Genomic DNA, 14,784 nt, shown 5'->3' with positions numbered 1-14,784 from the left:
CATTCCCAAATCCAACATTCCCACTTCAGGTCTGGAGCATAGCAAAAACTCCCCCTACTAGTTCTGCTCTTGGGCCAAAGCTTGGGGCTACAGCCCTGGCCATACCTGCTCAGAATGATATAACAGGCATGGAATACCTTGAACCAATCAGGACTGCTTTCAGGTAATGAGGATAATTGTCCAATTAGTGCTCTGTCCCCCAAATTAGAGCAGCACCCAAGTTAATAAAAGCAGAGACATGATCAATGCATACAAAGTTAGGAATGTTGCAGGAAAAGGAATGAGCTCTCTCAAAGTAAATAAGAACTACAGGGCTAATTAAGCTAAATTGTAAGTGACTCAAGACTGATTAAAGTGAGAATTTCATCCCATAATTAACCTATGGATGTCACCACTTAACGATGTAGGTAGAGCAACTAACTTGAACAGTTTTAAAAGAGAATTTACCAATTTCACAATATGTAGACTATTAACTAAGCAGAATAGAGCACTTGTAAAATATTGGGCCCCCAAATATGAATGATCAGTGACTCTTCATTCATTCCATTCATTCCATTCATTCATTCAAGATATAGGCCCTGCAGTCCAGTCTGAGAACTACTCAGTGTGTAGATGTCCTTAGGATGGAGCAAAGGATAACTGGATATTGTCCATCTGCCTTCATCTTTCTTATAAAACATTAGGGTATAGGGGTGGAGAGGAATCACTCAGTTGAAATAGGTACTTAGCATTGCTTTTGCCAGATTAGCTCCCTTTTTTGTTCCTATCACATTTTGTGGTTGAAATGCACTGATTTATTAGAAATTGGTAGCTTATATTTTTTGAATTAGAACCAAACCACAGTTATTTAGTGGTCTGATCTTCTGCCATGGAATGCTAAAAACAACAGTAGTAAGCAAGGAGTTGCTAATGCAAGGCAGTCATTTCCATAGTACAACTGTAAATGAGTTTGTTGCATCTTCTATAACAAACATGTTTCAGAATAATTTCATCCCTTTCTTCATGACCTCTGCTTTATGAGAAGGAAAGTAATTATCCCATAACAATTATCTTCATGTTATTTATAATTTGACGACTGACAGGAAGCTCTGGCGTGGGCTGGTCTATGAAGTCACGAAGAGTCGGAAGCGACTAAACGAATAAACAACAACAAATTTATAATTTATTGTTATAGAAGTATCTCCAAATGTATAATAATACATTTCACTGAATCCACCATGAATTGGATGTTCATGGTGTAACATGAACATCCAATTCAGACAAAATGTAAACCAAGCCAAACATTAAAGTGCCCATTGTGAGTAAAGTCCAGCTCATCCTGAATGTCTCAGAAATTTGTCATGATAATACTCTGAAATTAAATTAACTCCACATTTATTAACTCCACATTTATTAATTTAAACTCACTGACATGAAGGTGAAATGGGGAATTAATTAAAAAAAAACCTTTTTCTTTAGTAATGTCCCTAAGGAAGTCAAGATCTATTTAGTGAATTATAGCAATGTATTTTACTCACTAAGATCAAGATAAAATGTGAAGTTAATGAAAAAAAAATTTTTTTTTCTTCTGTAATAACCCTAAGAAATTCAAGATCTACTTAGTGAATTATAGCAATGTATTTCTCATCTGTATAATTTTTAATTATCTGTGTCCCCTCTGCTTACTTTAACAAGTGAAATATAAAGTACTCTTGGACATTGCTGCACTGTTTTTCTACGTGCCACCCTTCTCCAAACCCCAGGATAGCATTTCATGCAAAAACGTATTTTCTGAGAAACAGGAACTGTCGAGTCAGCAGCTGGGATGAAATGAAGGTGCTGGCAGAGGATTTGAACCCACAGCTTTGTAGTCCAATGCCAAGACTGCTATCTGTTGCACTGCAGTTATGTTAATTAAATGTGGGTGTTCCAAGTACTTCCTTAGAATAATATTACTTCTGATCCTTCTATTTTTCTTGAGCAGATTTAGTGCTATTCTGCTTCTTTTTTCATGAACTGAGTGCAGCTGTTTTCATTTGCTCCTTAACTTCTGTTTCATGTACTTATACATAGTTTCTCTTGTAATTCCATTCCATATTACTCTTACAGTGGTATCAAGAAGGTAGCTGTTCCTGTCAAAAGTACTGCCTGATGTTCAGGTATAAGTCATCTGATGGGTTACAGATTTCCCAAATAATATTTTACTGTTTGGGCATTTAGCAATAACCTTGTCTTGGGACTGGAAATCCCCTGCACTGTAGTTTGCCCGGTCTATAAAGGGCTGAATTGCACATTTTAAAATGTGTGGGATTTGTTTTGTTAAGCAGCTTGATTGAACTGGTACATGGTAAAGGTAATTAATAGGTTTGCTATATATCCTGGTTGCCAGAACATCTGTTATCAAATAAATGCAAGAAATGCTAAATATTTCAATAACTTCCACATATAACTACTTGAATTCTCCCCGGGCCACTTACAATACTATCTGGGAATAGCTGCAATGGAAATAATGCTCAAGAACTAAAAGATGTATTTCTGTAATGGTAAATATACATTTATATTTATATTAAGGGTTCCTAGAAGCATTCTCTATTTGAGCAATTCGGGTTAGTTTGGTTTGATCTTCAGTTAGATCTTCAAGACCAGCTGGATTGGGATCTTACCTATAGTGAATATACAAGTAGTATCATCCTCATTGCTTTGGGAGAAATGGAAGAGGAGATAATAGTAGAGGGAGAATTGGAAAGAAATTAATGGAAAGGGCGAGAGAGAAAAATATGAAATAATAAAACTAGCTGTAGATGTGTTGATCTTTGTAACTAGTTCTTGGCTTTGAGAAGATTGAATGCCATTGCTGTGAGTGGTTTTAGAGTACTGAAGTTGGCCCCAAGTTCACCTGAACTATTTTCAGGCCTGGAGTTAATGTATGGTTAAAATGGGATTAGCTTCTTAAAGGAACGGCATGATCAAATGTGGGAAATAATAATTTAAAAAATGTTTGTTACCTTTTTTTTCATTGAATGGTCCATCAAAGACAAAAACCTCCTGCTGATTTGTAGTATGAACTGTTTAGACAGACTTAGTTGCGTGGCACCTAATTGTGTTCTTGGAAGCACAGACATATTTCAAATAACTAGTGCTTGCAGAGTCCACTCATAACTTCTTACTGAGTAGTTCAGTCTGCTGTTGGATTGGCCATCGTTCTGTTTGGCTCATTTGTATGTTTAATCAAGCAATGAGACTTCCATCCTTCTGCAGACAAAAACAGCTTTTTATTTTGAAAAACAACATCTGGGAAGAAGGAGCTAGAACTGAGAAACCACACTCACATTGCCAAATCCTGCATCTTTATTGATGATGAAATACTCAACTGTATGTATACAGCTTTTGGTGGTGACATCACTAGAAGGAGCAAGGCCTTCTTTTCAGCCGGTGGGGGGGGGGAGTGATGGGGATTGGGATTTTAAAAATCAGTTTCAAAATTCAGAAGCTTAGAATTATGACAACAAAAATAAATGTTTTCCATTAAATTTCAAGATGTGATCCTGGGAGCTTTGAGGCTACAAGTGATTCAGTGTTTTACAAATCAATCAGTCAATCTTCAGAAGCTCTACTTATGCTGGCTCACCAATAAGACTAATAAAACTGGAGGGTGCTAAAGACTGGATGTTTTCAGTCCTGCCCCAATTGTACACATCTACCCACTCTATAGCATTGCAGTTGGTCTGTCCATATTGCTAGCTAATCCAGCTGTTCCAGATGAAATACAGTTAGGCAAAGCAATGTCCCTTCTTTACTTCCTGAAGGCAATTTCAGAGATTGGAGGCAATAGAATAAATCCCAGATAATCTGTCTTGTAATAATAAATTTGCTAAATGGAAATTACACCTTCTTTAATGCCTAATCTACAGAGAAGTTTATCAAAATCTCACTTGAATTATAGGGTATAGAAATAATAATTTCATTAGTTGTTTTTGCTTGCATTATATTGCCTTTTAAGTGTAATCCTTATAATAATGAAACAAGATTATAATCACTCCCAATATCATACTCTAGAGAGGTGTATGTGGGTAAGTGCATATGTATTCTCATTATGTTGGATTAAAACAATACAAGCATGAATCACTAAGACTACAGAGAAATATCTCAAGAACTAGATGCTACTTGGCTGTCTTAGAAAAAGAAATGTGGTAGTGGTAGAGATTTCTCTGTTTACATGAGTCCCAGCACAACATCAGTTGTGCCCTTTATCATAAAACTGATTAAGACAATGAATCTGAAGGAAATTTTGAGCAACAAAATTTCAGTTTTGTTTATCTGTTAAGCTTCCACTGGCCTTCATGTATGCTGAAATGCCAATGCCCTATTAGTGTTAGAGTACCTTATCTGTTAGTTTTATCTCAGATCCATGTGATGCTTAAGTGTGTGATGGTTGTCATATGTCTAATTCCCTTGCATCCTTCTGTAATGTCCAGTGCAGCCTTTCCTGGCCCAGAGCCCCCAGATGACACCTGAGCTCCCCCAGTGGCACTATAGGAGCTAAGCCATCTGGAGGACACCAGGTGGGAAGAGGATGGTCTAGTAGGATGTGCAATGTGTTACAGCTGTACATTATTGTGTTCTGTAGTCACTTGCCTACATCATTGGCACAGAACAGGGACACAGAATGTCTTGAAATCATGAATGAATTTCACTGATTGCACTATTGTTACAGACTGAGAAATCATGGGATATGCAATGTGTTTAGCTGATAACCATAGATTTACCATAATTTATAATTTGGCTGTACAATAGCATGAGCTGGTAAGAACATTTCTTTATCATGTATTATTATAATGAAAAACTATAAAAAGATCAGATTCCAGAGTGCAAGCCAGGTTTTTTGTTTTTGTTTTTTTGTTTTATCCATTCAATCGTGTCCAATTCTCAGAGACTGCCTGGACAAGTCCCTGCAGTTTTCTTTCCAAGGTTTTTCAGAAGTGGTTTGCCATAGCCTGCTTCCTAGGGCTGAGAGAGAGTGAGTGGCCCAAGGTCCCCCAGGTTAGTCATTTGCAAAACCACCAACAAAGAGACCTGGAGCATTTGTGCAAAATGCTTTGGAGGGCAGGGTCCAAGATGTCAGGTGCATTATTCTGGCTGGCCAATATATACTGTAAACACATGGCTCCCAGGATGGATAGGATATAACCATCTATTCTCTTGGCAAAGAATAGATGGAAAATCTTTTTTATTTTTTCAATTAAAAAAATGCACTTAATCGGTCAGTTTTATTATTGATTGATTATCAGTGTATATGCTGCCTCAATCATGAAAGTAAATCTAGTTTTATGTTAGGAGGAATGAATAATATCCTTGAGGAATGAACCTTTATTCAATTATTTCTGTTGCGAAGTCTATTCTAGCCACCCCTCCCTTTCCGCATCTTCTGAATTCAGAGGAAATCTCTTATCTTTCACGGGTTAAACAAATTGTTTCCAAATTTCCTGAGTAAATCTTTTTCATTGCTTTTCTCTTTTTAAAGCTTTTTTGGTTTCTTATTACAATGCTTTCTACTGTTAATATAAACTCTCTTATCTCAAACCAGAGTCATTTTTCCAATCTGGTTGACCCAGACTGCAATTGATTTGTATAATACAAGTTTTGTGCTCTTGTTACGCAATGTAATTAATATGGGCTGCATTTTTTAAAATCTATCTTAGACTCAAGATATGTGTTTACTCCTCTAGAATTACTTTCTCTGTTTCTATGGACTTTACGGTAGGTGAGCAGCTTAACAGCTATACTGCATTCTTTGAAGGGCAGAGAAGAAATGTTGCAATTCAGTAGAGTATGGAATTGAACTTTTACAACTCAAATATACAGTATGTTGATATATTCAAAGGTTTTTCGTAAGTGTAGTGAAGTAATGCTACTGACGTGTCTCATAGGAGCAACACTGAAGTAACGAAGTAATTTGAACATCTATGAAAAACATAACTCTTTACTCACTGAGTTCAGTCATGATAGCTTTACATTTGTATTTTGTTCACTTTGCACAAATTCCTTATGTCATATGTTTTATTGTTCCAGAAGGATCCAGGAGTCATTGGGCTAACTACTAGCATCTGTTATTTTAAAGCTTATGGCCTGGGTTTCTTACTTAATTTCTGATTCATATATCTACAGTGAAATTCCAGATAAATCAGTCCAAAAGAATAACTTAAACTAGTAGCTAGTCTAAACGTTGGTAGGAAATACTATCAACTCCTGAAGTGACTGCTGCTCAAGATAAACAGGCAGATTATTTTTTTTCCAGAGATTCTCTCTCTCTCTTTCCTGTTGAGGATCTTCAGAAGACCTCTGCATTTGGTGAGCACAGCGCTGGGACGGAGACATTTTGTAGGTTGCTTGGAATCTAGGAAATGATGCCTTCCATTGGAAGTATAGCTATTAAAAATCACTGGTTTACATTCCTATATCTTTCTATACAATGTCTTTGTGATAGGCTATGCACTATTCACACTCTTGTAATTGTTAAATAAGCTGTCTGGTGAAATCAAAGTAGTCTGTGTTTATATTGTAGATGGTGTTTCGTGTTGTGCTCAGCCTGCCCTGTTCTATGCATACAGTGCTTTGGGTATTCAGATGAGCTTGAAAGACCTAAATTCTAAACTAAACTATGGTGTTTCCTTCAGATTCAAGGTAGCTTTCAAAAATTGTTAAAACTGTTTAAAAGAACTGAAAATGCTATCCATCAAAAGACAAAAAAAGAAACCATGCTAGCCAACCAAAAATCATTGCCCTTGCAATCACTTTTAAAAGTCAGCACAGTGTGGGAGAGACACATCACTGAAGAAAATGTTATGGGCTTATCTAAAGTAGTGTTTAAACTGCTTTAGCAGTTAGCAGTCTCCCCTTTTCCTTAGGAGAAACAAGGAGAATACAGAGAAGAGATTCCATACCAAATGTCCCATTATTCAAAGTTATACAGTCATTGTTTCACCAGTGTGAATTTGGCACTGATCACAGTTATTAGTGTGGTTGTACCTTACATTTCTCTAATAGCAGGATAAATCTACATATTTTTCCTTTATCATAGCAGCAGCTATTAAGCAAATGTATTTTTTTAAAAACCAGTAAAACTCCTTGATATTCCTGTTAACTTTTCATAAAGTAGCATTACTGTACATTTGAATGCTCTTGTTAAGGATACAAATGTATTTATTTTATTTATTTGACGGCACTTACAACCCACCTCAATCCCAAAGGACTCTGGGTGGCATGCAACATCAAACAAAAAGAAAATCGAAGTAACACATAGTTACATCAGAACAATATCCAAAATAAAAAATAACCCCAAATAAAACTCTAGATAGGCACCCACACTCAGCTGGGGCTAAAAGGAATAAAACAACATTTAACTTGCTTATGCAGCAGGGGCAAGGAGGCTGCATATACTTCTGGGGAAGAGTAACCCATAAGATGGGGCTATTACAAAGAAGGTCTGTCTCAACCATCATTTTAATCCGTATATTTTATAACAGCATGATAGAACCTTACAACTTGAAAAATAAAACCATCTCACTGGAAATAAAAACACCGATCAAATTTGAAGTATCTTTTTATGGGAAAAATGTTTACTTGCTTTTATCTTGCTGCCAGAAGACAAAACAAAGATCCTACATATATAGAATACATTCTGGTGGTGCGTGTGTGTAATTTTTGAGAGAAAAGAAAAATACAGGCAATGACCTGACTCTGGTTTGTTTGCTTTTTTGTAACGGAATGGGGAAATTTAATTGCTGCTATTCTCTCCTGGCCTCTTTCTTAATGAAGGCAATTATTTTTAGTCACTAAAATCAGGAAGAAAATAGAAAAGGAAATGTTTCCCTTGCCCTGTGCTAGACACCAGATACTTCCTTGCCTTAAACCAGCTTCTCTTAAACTGCTCTTAAAAATCTACAGCTTGCAAAAAAATAAATAAATGGCAGACAGTGCTTTTGGCCCTCCCTCCAGACACAACTGTATTAAGAGGTCTCTCTTCTCCAGCCTGGTGCTTATAAACCTCTCCCCCATTCTTGCATTTCCATCCTAGCCGCAGCCTGACATGCCCTCTTCCCTTTCCATTATAATTCCCTCTTCAGATAGATAGAGACAGATAGAGCTTGCACAGGAGCCTTGTGCCCTCCGGGTGTAATTACTTCTCCTTTGATAGGTGAACATCATGCTTAAAACACAGCAAACACTTAGACCTGCTACAGGGCACTGGGAATGTTGCATCAGCATACTTTTACACTAAGCCTGCAGAAAGAGATTTGCCAGGAAGGCATTCTTTTACCATTCCCCATCCATTGCCTTGTGATCACAGACTCTTGTGGCCACAATCCACACTTTGAGAAACAGTGGTTTAAAGAGTTGAAGACAAGTGCTCCATGTTTACTCTTACATGCTATGAAGTATCTTTTACCTTTGAATCTGAAGTGTTGCACAGCTCCATTGAGCACTGAAACTAGAAGTCCAGTGGGCCAGTTTTTCCTCTGCAAGTTCACCCCATCTTCACTTTCTGTATGGAGTTGTCAGCAAAAAAGCTTTTTCTTATAATATATATGTCTGGCTTCATTATTAGATTGATGAGCCTAGTGGCATTTTTTGAGTGAGTTAAAGCTCATCTTCTGCCTCATCTTTTTTAACTCCTTTATTTTTCTAAAAATACTGTACATACTGTACTCAACAAAACAATATTTAAATTTAAACTTTAAAAAATAGAAAAGAGACAATTCTACACAAACTAATAATACAAACTGAGGGAGAAAAAAAATCTACCTTATATTTGATACTTATCAATAGCCACTGGTTTATTAGTGCCTCATCTTCTGCCTCATCTTACTCTACCCCAATGCAATGTCCAGGGTTAATTGAATAAGTAGTTTGTTTGTGGACAGAAACCCGAATCCCTATCTAAGAGTTGCTGTGTATAACTGGAGATAGAGTAGAGCCATGAAATGAATACACACAGCCTTTTAGACCTGGATGAAATTACGCTATACTGTAACCTCCAGCAGTACTAATTAGAAAACAACCTGCTTTCTACACATTGTTTATATACACAGCATAGGCTGACCAGACTGCATGCATCTCTCTGGTCATGTGTTATGGCCCAGCGGGCACTTGAGACAACTTTCCTACATTCTTACACGTGGATGGAAAAATGGCCTGTGATGTCTGGCAGGCAGCAAAACCATTTGTGAGAGGACATATACTATTAATCGGATGCATTCGCTTTCATGAAGTACATGTTCTGCACACAGAACATTTTCAGAGGTGATTATCATCACTGATTACTCCATGTACTTTAAAGATAGAACTACTAGTTCCTTTGGGAAGCATGTGTTCTTGTACCCTAGTTTGTTGATGCAAAATGAATGCAGGGATGGGATGTGTAACAAAGGAGACAGCTCAGAGGATGGAAGTGTTTAACCTCTCTTTGACCTGCTAATCCTCTATTGTAAATCTTCCTTCCCTGCTGCTACATTTCTCAGTCTCTTCATCAGTTCAACCTACTTCCCGTATCACTTCTTGGTTTGTAGAAATAATTAAATTTGCAGAAATTTGTAATTGTGTTAAAAAAAAAAACATGGTCACAAAATATTAAGACTTACTTTCCCATCATGATTCCCTTGAGGGCGGAATACTGAAAGATTCCTGTTTGCATGGAGATGTGAGAAAGTATTGTTTAGAATGATTTACTTCTGAACACAGATTCATAGGGTTGGGCTATTAATTTACAGTTGTTTTTTTTTACCCTGAGGGACAGTCAGCTATTTTTAATTACAGAATAACTGTATATCTCCCTTATATTTCTATAGACCCAGAGCAGGCAACCATTTTAGTGCTAAGGGCCACATTCTCATGGGAAGTAATCTATTGGGATGGACAACGTAAGTTATAATGGGACTGAAGTCAGGGTGGAGAAGGCAAAAGGAAAGGTTGGCAGAGATACCTGATATTTCCCCTCTCTCTTTTCCTGATATACCTTTCTGTCTACCTTCCAACACAGCAGATTGTCAGAAAAGTTAGGGAAGGGTGGAAAATGGCCTTTGTAAAAGAGCCAGCTTAACTCCCTGAGTTGCCAGTCCTGATATGTTCTTGGAGAACTGAATAGCCTATATTTTCATATCGTACTACTTTAAGAAAAAGCCACTGCAAGACAGTAGCAGTTGCTCTCATATCAGAAAAGCATGCTAAATGTTTATATTTTAATCTAGTATTGGAAATGTTGAGCCAGTTTGGTGCAGTGGTTAAAGCATCAGGCTAGAAACCGGGAGACCCTGAGTCCAAGTCCCACCGTAGGCATGAAGCCAGCTGGGTGACCTTGGACCAGTCACTCTCTCTCAGCCCTGTGAAGCAGGCAAGGGTAAACCACTTCCAAAATATTGCCAAGAAAACTGCAGGGACTTGTCCAGGCAGTCACCAGGAGTCAACACTGACTCCAAGACACTGGGGGAAAAGAAAAGGAAATGTTACTTGTAGACATTGATTTGGAATGGTAGAAACTCATACAGGTGAAGCTATCTCAGTGGAACTTTTAGTTAAGTAACAGTGAAATGTGAAAGTAAGAGGATAATCAAAGCAACATGACTTTCCTTGACCTTCAATGTGGTATCATATGTTCTTCATTCTTAAGTCCTGCTGATGGAAAAATGTCCTTCAGCTATAGAAGTGCCCTTTGAAAAGCAATCAATATGGTTTCCTTGTAGGTGGACAGTTGGCCAAAAAGCAAACCCCAAAATCTCCTCTTGTTTTCAGGAATCATGTCAGAAAGAGACAGTCTCTGATTGAATCCAGATTGAGCTGTTTCCTGTTAGCATGCTAACTCAGCCTGCAGTGTCTTATTCCACAAGTCAGTGTTATTGAATGGTTGCCTGCCAAGACTCTTTCAAAAATTTGGGGGCAGAACTGCTTTAATAATGCAGACCAAAATTATGCCTCAGATGTTCCTTCAAATGACTTCAAGCGTATTGTTGTTGGTAGCTGATAAATGTGCTTTTATTTTTTTAAGCACACAAATGCACAGAAACATTCTTAACGTCTCCCCCACAACTGGAGAATTCCTTTCCTCTAGAGAACCATCAAAGCCCAAGTTTGAATTTCTGGAAGTGCTTTACTCAAGTTTCTGTTTGACCCTGAATTGAATAACCAGGTGTGGTAACTAGAATTCTGTTAGGTATTTTGGGGTGTGTGCACAGGGTGGCTGTTATTTCTAACTGTTAACTACAGCTGTGTTGTTGGGGGAAGTTATAAACTGAACTAATGAATTCAATGGGAATGTAGAGTGTGTTGAAAGCTCGTTGGAAAGTTAAAGCCACATCCTGATTTTTATTTGTACAAAGAGAAGAAGAAGGGGGGATAGAGATAAGATACAGAATTTAAAAACCTCACAGGTTAGTTAGATACATATTTAATCACAGGCCTAATGGCCTGATAATTTTTATTGGAATTGTGGCAAGCAAAGAAGGAATATTAACTCTTGCCTCTGCTGTAGGAATCATTACTGTCTGCAGTAAAGCTCACCATTGGGAAGCTGAAAATCAGAAAGAACACTTTTTCAGACTAATAAATTTTATTAAAAGGCATTCATCAGATGCATGGAATGGTTAGACTGTTGTAGGATTTAAATTGGGATAAGGTGGGAGGAGAAGACAGGGTGGTTGTGCATACGCAGGTTACATGTGGGGCAGATTACAAGTGCCTTATAAAGTAACAGTTGTAATGTGCGAAAAGCCCATTGCGTTTGTTGAGACCTTCTGAGATTCCCTGAAAACTTTTGATGTATGTGAGTTCAGCAATCTCTCATTGGATTGTGCTGTTTAGATTTTTCAAAATTTTATTATTTTGAAGTCTACAATAGAGTGTGCTGGGAGAGTTGAAATGCTCTGATAGTATGTTGTCCGTGTTTTGAGTCCTGATGTCAAACCTCTGTCTGTTAATTCTTTTGTTCAAAGTTTGCCTTGTTTGTCTACATTGAATCCAGAGGGGGATTGTTGGCAGATGATGGCATACATTGTATTGGAGGAAAAGCACGTGAAGGTCCCTTTTGTGTATGAAGGTGTTGGGGCTGTTAGTGCCGTTGGTATAAATGTGGAGGCCAAATAGATAGCTGCGTTTGCTACAGGAACTGGTTCCCATGTTAGCACCATTGTCCTATTTCTTATTGCTTGTTAGAATCTGCTTCAGGTTGGATGGTTGTCTGTTGACTGGAGCTGGTATCCTTTGTTTCCTCAAATATGACAGAATAGGAACTAATAATTAATTAGAAGCTTCCTGGTTTCGCTGAAGCTTTCCCAAAAGAAGGAACAAAGCCAGTGAGTGTTCAGGAAGAGTTACTGCACCTTTTGAAATATTAAGCTGAGATATAGTTGTATGAATTTGCACATAATTGTAAATAGTGGAGTGCTGCCTTCTGCATTTTATGTTTTTATGGTGAAATGGGGGAAAAATCTTACATGGTGCTTTCCCCATCTGTGCTACAGCTTTTACATTGAAGAAGAAAAAACTTGAAATATTTTGCCAAAGACTGCAACGTTTTAGCTGCAACAAATAGTTGGGGGAAAGAGCAGTAGCTAATGGCAGCGTTGTACTTCTAACAACCAAGGGTAATAGTCGGTGAAATTGGATTGTGGCCAGCATAGGTTCCTCTGTACTAGAGTGATGCGATGTGTTAAAGCTGTGCAAAGACAGATCTGTATGTGACTGTATTTCACAGCAATGGAAAAGGCCCATTCACCTCCCATACCATCTTGATCCTTTAACAGAAATTGGAGAATAAACAACAGTGAGGTCATTGAGTTTTTCTCAGTTGGATTACTCTCTATAACATATTAATGGATGCTTTTCACAATCTTAAGTGCAAGTGATGGAGCACCTCTTGGGAGATCACTGGTGTCTTCTAGACCTTACTGCCTTAGAATATTGCCTGATAATGTTTCTTTTGTGAAATCTGTTACCGATAAAGGGATGGACATATGCATCCTGTTCTTAATAGTATGATCTTGTAATCAACTCTATAAAGTAACTTGATACAAGTGGTGAAAAAATGAAATATGTCTCATCACCACCCTCTTGATATTGTCTAAGTACCTACCTTTTCTTTCTTTCTTTCTTTCTTTCTTTCTTTCTTTCTTTCTTTCTTTCTTTCTTTCTTTCTTTCTTTCTTTCTCCATCCCTCTTTTGTTTTCAGTTCCCATCTTCCAAGAGTGGTTTATTCATTATCTTTGTGGAAACTACACTGCTAGAAAGCTGATTTCCTCACACACTTAGCCACATGGTTAGCCGTTCATGTGAACAGCTGCCCATGTGGTTTGGCCCAGCAGTACATATGCCATGTCATCTTCTCTATGGATTCATCTGTAAGCATGCATTTAATTACTGTCTCTTACACACACACAGCCGTGCCCTTTCATATTCTCTCCTACAGATATATACATATACAACCTTTGTTTCACAAACATGAAGTGATCTTTTTAGTAAAGACAGCTGAAAGAGGCCATTGCAGCTAGCTACCTCTGCCTGCTAATGTTTGATGAAGTATTGACTTCTCCTTTTCCCCATATTTATGGGCCAGGTCATACCCACCACACTACTGGTTTCCAGTGAGCTGGAAATTGTGACCCCATTTTGCTAGATGCGTAAATGTGGACTGCCTTCTGCAAATTTTTCAATACCTTGCTAGCGTCCAAAAGAATGATTGATCTATTTGTCTACAAATGCCTTATTACTGGGAATGAGGAACTTTTGAAAGTCTTTCATGCCTGATCATCTAAGTTATCTTTGATTCCTGCAGGACAATAATGTAACTCTTTTGCACATATTCTAATTAGTTATGACCACTGAATAATTGCTTTCATCTGGTGAATTACACCATCCTATTTCTTAATGGGTTAGCTTTCTCTGGAGTTTTTTTTCTTTCATAATCCACTGAAACACAGGTTCCTCAGTCCATTTACTTTTTAGAAATAAGATCTAACTACACTGTACCACTGAGGAAAAAAATGCCTGCTAATGATTTAACAACAAGAGTGAAACTAGATCCAGAAAGTACAGCATAGCGTCTGATCCCTGAAATACAAACAAAGGAGGAATGTAACAGTGCAACCATAGGTTTATTTGGATTATCTCAGACCTGGGGGTGAAACCTCAAGTGCCTGGAAAAATAGTAAAATAATAAACCCCTAAACTCAAAAAATTAAAAAGCTTGGGTGAAATTTAGCTACTCAAGAAAAGAAAAATCATAATTAAAAAGTTTCTGCCAAGTTTCAAACCAGCATGCTTTGCTGTGTTAAGCAAAGTTCTTAACCATTCTGAGGTAGAAAATATGTGTGTGAGGGAATTGAGCACCTCAGGCAGGGATGTTGCTACACAGTATGGAAGTTAGTACAGTTGCAACAAATCCTTCTGCTCCCTTGAGCCCAACTCGGATCACAGGGCTTCACATCTGGTTAGTTATGGTACAGAGCCTCTGAGAGCTGTTAGGCCTTCCTGACCGTCAACTGCCACCCCACCTCCTCTGGCCCACAAAATCCACAGAGTCAAAGATTTATGGAGTTGGTCTATTTAATTATTTGTTGTTTGCCTCCCTGTATGAACTCAGCTGCTTTGACTGGTTTCCTCTTATCCAGGTGTTCTGAAGTACCAGCTCTATTTTGTAAAGCTGTAACTGCTCTAAATCTTCAGACCATTTCATCACCCATGAAAAGATATTTTGTGGCAGTGTTATTTCTATCAATAAGAGTGTATTAATCCCCCCTTCTTTTTCTTAAATTGTCTATT

The 14,784-nt window shown here is 37.7% G+C and overlaps 1 protein-coding gene across 2 annotated transcripts in view; it reads left to right on the top strand.

Annotated features, from left to right (window-relative positions):
- The window catches only part of RGL1 (ral guanine nucleotide dissociation stimulator like 1), an 85,765-nt gene that overhangs the window by 16,507 nt on the left and 54,474 nt on the right, over window positions 1-14,784 (top strand). The window lies entirely within an intron of this gene.

This window comes from Candoia aspera, chromosome 3, assembly GCF_035149785.1.
Source record: "Candoia aspera isolate rCanAsp1 chromosome 3, rCanAsp1.hap2, whole genome shotgun sequence".
NCBI classification, from domain to species: Eukaryota; Metazoa; Chordata; class Lepidosauria; order Squamata; family Boidae; genus Candoia; species Candoia aspera.
This window is presented reverse-complemented; position numbering and strand designations above follow the sequence as displayed.